The sequence below is a fragment of the Cydia amplana genome, chromosome 9, assembly GCF_948474715.1.
Source record: "Cydia amplana chromosome 9, ilCydAmpl1.1, whole genome shotgun sequence".
Classification (NCBI taxonomy): domain Eukaryota; kingdom Metazoa; phylum Arthropoda; class Insecta; order Lepidoptera; family Tortricidae; genus Cydia; species Cydia amplana.
This window is the reverse complement of record NC_086077.1, coordinates 8,230,779-8,238,147: the sequence shown is the minus strand read 5'-3', so window position 1 is coordinate 8,238,147 and position 7,369 is coordinate 8,230,779.

Here is a 7,369-nt window from a genome sequence, read left to right as displayed (position 1 = left end):
GAAATTCCAACATAAGTAATCAGTTCTGACGGTCCCGAGTGAGGTGAAGTACCGAGCACTAACGGCATTCCTGAAACTTATAATATTAATTGTGGTTGCTGGCACGTGCACTTTAATGCACACTCGTCACACGGGGCTTTGCACGCTTTTGGTGGCATTTTAACTGACATTGTTTACTGACTTTATTAACATATATCACGAGTTTTCTATTTAACTAGCGACCCGCCCCGGCTTCGCTTCGCTTATACATAAACCTTCCTCTTGAATCACTTTATCTATTTAAAAAAACCGCATCAAAATCCGTTGCGTAGTTTTAAAGATCTAAGCATACAGACAGACAGCGGGAAACGACTTTGTTTTATACTATGTAGTGATTCGTAACCGCAATACATATTAACTTTTAAATTTTTTGAGGTAAAAAATACTTACAACTAAATCACACATTAGCAAAATACATTATCCCACCAAAACATTTCCATGTAAAATGTGGCCAAGGCGAGACCATATGGCTCGCACTTGTTGTTCTAACTTTGCACTGTCAAAAAGTTATCAGATCTCATGTAGAGCCAAGCTTCCAACTCTTCTACACGCCCTAACTCTAAGAGCTCTAACTTCACAAATTCTAAACCTTACCACAGATCATATAATAAGCGCTGGTGGCCTAGCGGTAAGAGCGTGCGACTTGCAATCCGGAGGTCGCGGGTTCGAACCCCGGCTCGTACCAATGAGTTTTTCGGAACTTATGTATCATTTGATATTTACCAGTCGCTTTTCGGTGAAGTAAAACATCGTGAGGAAACCGGACTAATCTAAATCTAAAAACTAGTGCCCACGCCAATTACTGGGATTAGTTGCCAATCGGACCCCAGGCTCCCATGAGCCGTGGCAAAATGCCGGGACAACGCGAGGAAGATGATGAGTCTTTAAGATCTACCACTGTACAATACTTTGTTCAATAAATTATTTCTATTTTTTTTTTGTATTAACTAACTAGGCATCGGTACCATATCAATATCACTCATATCAGTGAAATGTTAGTATAATATTGATACAGCCGAGGGATTTGCCTGTCGCTTGATTTTTTGCCTAAATAATCCTTTCGGCGAGCCCATAACTTTTTTTTTAAGTTTGACATCCAGCCCTGACTTGAATATATGTTTGTATGAACAAATCCTATTTCAATACGTCCCACTATTTCATCAAATAGGTACAGGTAGGGTAAAGGCACCAGTAGTCAGCCTTATAACGACTTTTTTAAGTTTGAACGTTCGGCATTTCTACAGGATTAGTCGGATAATTAAACAAATGACATGGTTAGATCAATTGTTTTTCATAGTTTTAAAACAAAATATAAAAAAAAATAACAATCCTCTTTATAATATCTCTAATTAAGTTTAAACAAAAAGTGGCACTTTTCTCCAGTAGTCAGCCTCCAAAATCCAGTAAGCAGCCTCTGTGTACCCAGTACTCAGCCTATATAAACTATTCATAATAATTAGATCAAAATCACTAATATTTATATCAAAATCAACGATATTATAATATTTATTTTTTCTTTATAATTTTTGTTATCGTTATTGTAGTTAGTTGTAGTTTTTAATTTTAGTTTATAATTTTTTGCATATATCAAAATCAACGATGTTATACAAATATCTATTTTTTATTACTATTTTAGTTATTGTTATTGTAGTTAGTTGTAGTTTTTAATTTTAGTTTATAATTTTTTTGCATATACATATGTATTACTTACCTACTTATTTACTTATTTAATAAATAAAAAATCTTATAGGTACATACAATTCTTATTCACGAAATTTGTTGGCCATAGGTACTTAATTATTCTTGCAAAATAAGAATTGCAATATTTATTTTCTAATAATTAATCCGTCAAAAATTAATGAGGTAAATCAGGTAATATTGTAATATATAATTATGTTCCTAGTAGGTATTCGGTAAAAAATAATTAAAATGATAGTTATGTATAGTTAACGTCAAAAATATGTATACACTTTTGAATCTTATTTCAATGAGATAGGGTTTAAAAATGTGGACATATTTTTGGCGGCGACGTACCAAGCAAGGTCAATGGCTGAGTACTGGATCCGCGAAACCCAGTGCTCAGCCGCATTAAAACGTTATTTCAAATGCGGCTGACTACTGGGTTTTACTTTAAATTGACTAGGGCATGCCTAACTAAATTTGAAAATGTAAATTTAACGGTCCTAACGGTCGCATTGGCTCGAAAATAATAAAATAAAAGAATAACCCAAAGGTCAGCCGTGGGGGGCTGGGCACTGGATTCTTTGGAAAAAAGTGTTATCCAGTGGCCAGCCCCCTCAATTTATAAGTGAAAAATTGATATTTTCATTCAAATATAATGCAATTTAATAGATAAACTAATAAATAAACCAATCATTAACAACAACATTAACTTTTAACATTAAAACATAGTTTTTCTTGCCTGTTAAGAGAACACCACGTGCAGTAAAAAATATGGCGGACATGACACTATTGCACTCGTCGACAAACAGCACCTGTATGAACGAGTATATTTCTTCCCCCCGTTCCCTCACCGCACCTGTCGTGTGACGTATTAACCAATAAGGAATCAAAGCTCCTATTTGAGTACTCGCGATTTGTTTAAACGAATATACCAGATATTTATGACCAATAAACGGCTCAAAAGGCTGACCACTGGTACCCGGCTGGCCACTGGTGCCGTTACCCTATGTCAAACATTACGTATGTTAATAAGCATAAGGGTAACATTCCATTTCTAACCGCAGCTGCACTACTGGTACTGAACGCGCCGCTGTTACTGTCAATTTCCATAGTAAAATTGACAGTAGTGCAGCTGTCGTTGGAAATGGACTGTCACCTTAATATGAATTATAATCCAAATATTTAAAAAATCACATCCAATTGATAATAGGACGTAACCCAATAATTGTAGGTTAATTTTATTAAACTATGCCAATTACCAATAACAGGTTTAAATGATTAATGCAAACTAATCTAAACTTTACGCTTATAACATTAAGGTCCATTTAGTAATGTTACCGCGGCACGGCCGCTCGTGTCTATTTGTCACAAAGCTCCAGACCAACTTATCTTTTATAGGTATCAAGCAATAATAGGCCTTCTGTCAATGTGGTAGCCGTCACACATAGTGGATCGGTTGGCCGTCCTGTAAAATCAACGTCCGCCGGGAACTGATGGATTCAATCAATAGCTAATCCCTGTAGGATAGCACGTGACGTCGACCGGTGTGACCCCGGGATTCAATTCATAAGCGCGCTGTAATGTCAAAATACAAGCTTTCCAATTCCAACTCACGTTTCTAGGACAGGTTATAATAATTGTAGGAACTCTTGAAACTTGAAAGTGCCAATTTATATGAAAATCTCTGAAAGTCTCGTAAAAAAGAGGAGATTTACAATTTGTCGGGATCATTTTGTTTTTTTTTATTAAGCATTTTTCCCGATTTTTCGAAAACGGTTGAACCGATTTAGATAGAATATGGTTAAATTTCAACTCGCAGTATTACGACGGCGCGACAATGTTAATGTAGGTAAAAATAAATATTTATCTATTTTATAAAAAAAAATATGTATACCTAAAGTGAGTTTTCTTTGCAAAACCCCAAAAAATGTATCTTACAATTTATTAAATCGTATCCAGAAACATTAACCATTCAAATAAACTGTTTCGAAGAAAAGGTCCAAAACATCAGATGTGCTGAAGACAAAGGCTATTGTATAATATGGCCGTGATCCCTGGGGTCTCTTTACATAGGACTCTGAACACCATAAACTTATGATATGACCAAGCTCTTATTTTAAAAGCGTCTCGTAGGTACCCACAAATATTCGTCATGATTTCATGCTTTTAGTGTTTAATAAAAGGGTATTTTAAGATCAAATCTATACCACAGTGAAATATTCTGAATCAATAGCTGCACCAATGGGTTTATTGCGTTCCGTGTGCATTTTGAATTGTTTCAGTTCTATTTTTTGCGCTCACGGCAATAACGGGCGTAATTATTAACTTTTGTCAGCAGCGAGATAGAGCTTTAACATTTATTTATTACGCCACAAAAATAGTCACAACTGAAAGTCATAGACAAATTTTACGAGTGGCTTCAGTACACTACTATTCATTTACTAAATGATAATTTGTGCCGTTCCATGCCTACACCTACGCATGTTAAAATAGCATTACTTATAATGGTTTCACTTTGACTTAAAAGGAGTTTGAAAGGCATTTCAGAAACACCCACATATATACGTCTGTCTGTCTGTCTGTCCCGCCGAGGTAAGCTTAGTGATCGTATACTAGAAAGGATACCAGAAAGCTGCTATTTGGTAAAGGTCAAAGTCAATCAATCACGCCGACGAAGTGGTAAAATAAAAACTAGAAAAAATCTTTTTAGGGTACCTCCCTTACACGTAGAGTGAGGATGAATTTTCTTTTCGCTTGTCTTTGGATAGGTATATTAAAAAGGACGTAAGTGCAGAGAAGGTACTCCCTTTTGGTTTTTATGGCCTTTTAAGGCTTTTTATAGTGACGGAGGAGCAACTATGGAACCCTAAACTAAACATGGGGTTACTTCGAAACATTTTATGCCCGATGTGAACGATGCATTTATCAAAAGTTAAAAAAAAAACAATGGTTTTTGAGAAAATCATGTTCAGTCATATTAGTTACATTTGACCAGTTTTGAATAAAAACATTTTATCCACCTATGTACATACCTACACTACATAAGCCACATAATATTAGTCGCAGACTGCTGTTGTGGACCTATACAACGAACGTAAAATATGATTCTGGTTTGCAGGTAACCAGCAATACACGTGGTGCTAAAAATAAAAGTTGTTAAAGCAAAATGTGGGAGCGATCTTCAATACACAATTTCCTGTGGCAGGTAATTCAAAACGCATTTCGTCGTCTTCTATTTTCCTTTTTCCCGAGTTTGAACAAAAACAAGCGTTTGATACAAAAAGCGGTATTGGAGCTCTCGCACCTGCTCCCGGCTGTCGAAACCGCTAGTATCTGCCCAGGCGTTAGAAAAGAAAAAGATTAAAAAACCCACAACAAAGTTTACTCAACAGCCGAGCGTTCGCTTACGCGTGGAGGTGAATTATCTTACGTTTTCTTTTCCGTTTGTATTTAAAGTCACTTTGAATCGGCCCGCATAAACGCAGTAATGAAATTTTGTTAAATATCGTCGTATACATTCATTCTGAAGGCACAATTTGCAGGCAGGCCATTGTTAACGAGCGGGTAAAGCGGCGCACTATGGCCACGTTAATGAGAACGTAATAGGTGTTCGGCGGAACGGCGCGATCTGGAACAGTGTTCCCTTCCCCGGTTCTATTAGCACGCGTTTAACGTGCCTCGTGAATCCGCAGGGGATTTGATTTGAATTCGACTCATTTTAAACTTCCATATACCTATTCGATATTACAATTTTCTGCACAATCCCGAGTAACAAAACAGGAAAAGGGTGGCGGGTTAATAGCGGTTGGCATTTACTATTGCGTTTGTAAAACGAGCATAACTTGTAGTTTCAAATGTAGCAATATTTTAACATTAACTTACTTAACACGGTTATGTAGTTGAAAATTACTACATAATTACAAGCCACTTATGTGACACAAGGTCTCAAAAGTATTAGTGCAATCTCCATCGTGTATTCACAAGAGAGCGCAGTTGTTTGACGCTGAGCTATCGCCCGTACAGGCAAAGGCGGCACGCTGATAAAGTCCATTACAGCAATTTGCCGTGCATCTCAAACGAGTTTACGATTCGTTATACGAATGCAATGAATATTTAAGACATAATTAATAGATGAAAGCTGAGTCGGCGTGCATAGTTGTGTGCTGCTATAATTAAATGGAAATTCAGTTTTAAATTTCACCGTACATAGGTTTGGACAAAGTAAATGCTGTCGCAACTAAGTGCTTTCTTAATGATTTAAACACCCGCGGTACTTAGTTGTACGAGCGCTAATTACTCGCAATGTGTGTTTTATGTTTTTGTTTAAATAACGCGCTATAAGCCAACCACATTTACGCTAAACAGAACGTTATGGCAAACTGCAGGCTCTTATAATAACAAGCTACTGATTGGGCTTCCAGAATCAATTAATTACCAATTTGTCGTTGATTAATGATTATTAAATGCAGGAATAGGTATCAAGTACAACAACAACAACTGTAGTCCCAATGGTAAAGTTGATCAATACCTATTCCGGTAATATATATGTTTCTCCACAATGCGTACAGTCCGTAGACTTAATCCTCCTCAAACACTGAACCGGAATTAGTATGTTAGCCGAAATAACATGCAAATATAGTTTACCAAATTAAGGTAAGTAGGCAAGACACTTTAGCTCTCGAGTCGTTACGAACATTAGCCTGCTAAAAAGCACCACTATCCCCGAAATACCGTCGTATTTAAAACACCGTGATTGAGGCACTAAACAGATTTTCTACAGTTGACACGTAGACTCTGTGCGGAAAGAGAAGAGTTGTGGATGTGGAATGTATGTATACCAATACATTCCACGACTCTTCTTTTTCCGAACAGACTCTTCCTAAGGTAAACGTTCTTAGTACTCAATACGACATGCTAATGCCCAATAGATGACACATGATGCTGTCATTCCCATTGACAATGACTCAAATTCATAGATGACATGTAATGGAAAATAAGTTTATGGCAAAAATTTAATTTTTGGTACAAGCGTTTATCGCTGACTGTACTTTTCTTACGACAGACAACTAATACTCATCGAGACAATTCTAAAAACCCCTAACACAATTAGGTTGCGTTGTTTCATCACAGAGTTCCTATGGCCACCTCCTGTCCCCATCATCAGATCAGTTCGACAGTACCATATTATTGTATTGTCATCAGAACTACATACAGCTGACAATTTTCATGACGCTACGATCCTTGGAAACTGGTTAAATTAGTTACCTTAGATTCCATTACATAGTTAGTTACATACAGGTCGATAAAAGCTTAATGACATGCGTCGCTTAATGACATAATCCGTCGGTCTCTTAATTGCCACCATCAATGTGCCTGCTCTTCTTGAGCCGACTGGCATTTTCAGAGACGATGGCAGGAGGCCTGATGGGGTGTCCTTGGTTCCTTGGAGCTTGGGACGGATGTTAGTGTGGGATGCTACCTGCGTAGACACACTGGCACCGTCCCACCTCCAACGGACTAATGTAAAAGCGGGCCGGGCGGCGGAAAGCGCCGAAATTTTAAAACGTAACAAATATAAGAGCCTCGGTAGAGAGTACCATTTTGTACCATTTGGAGTTGAAACTCTAGGTCCATGGGGTCCCAGCGC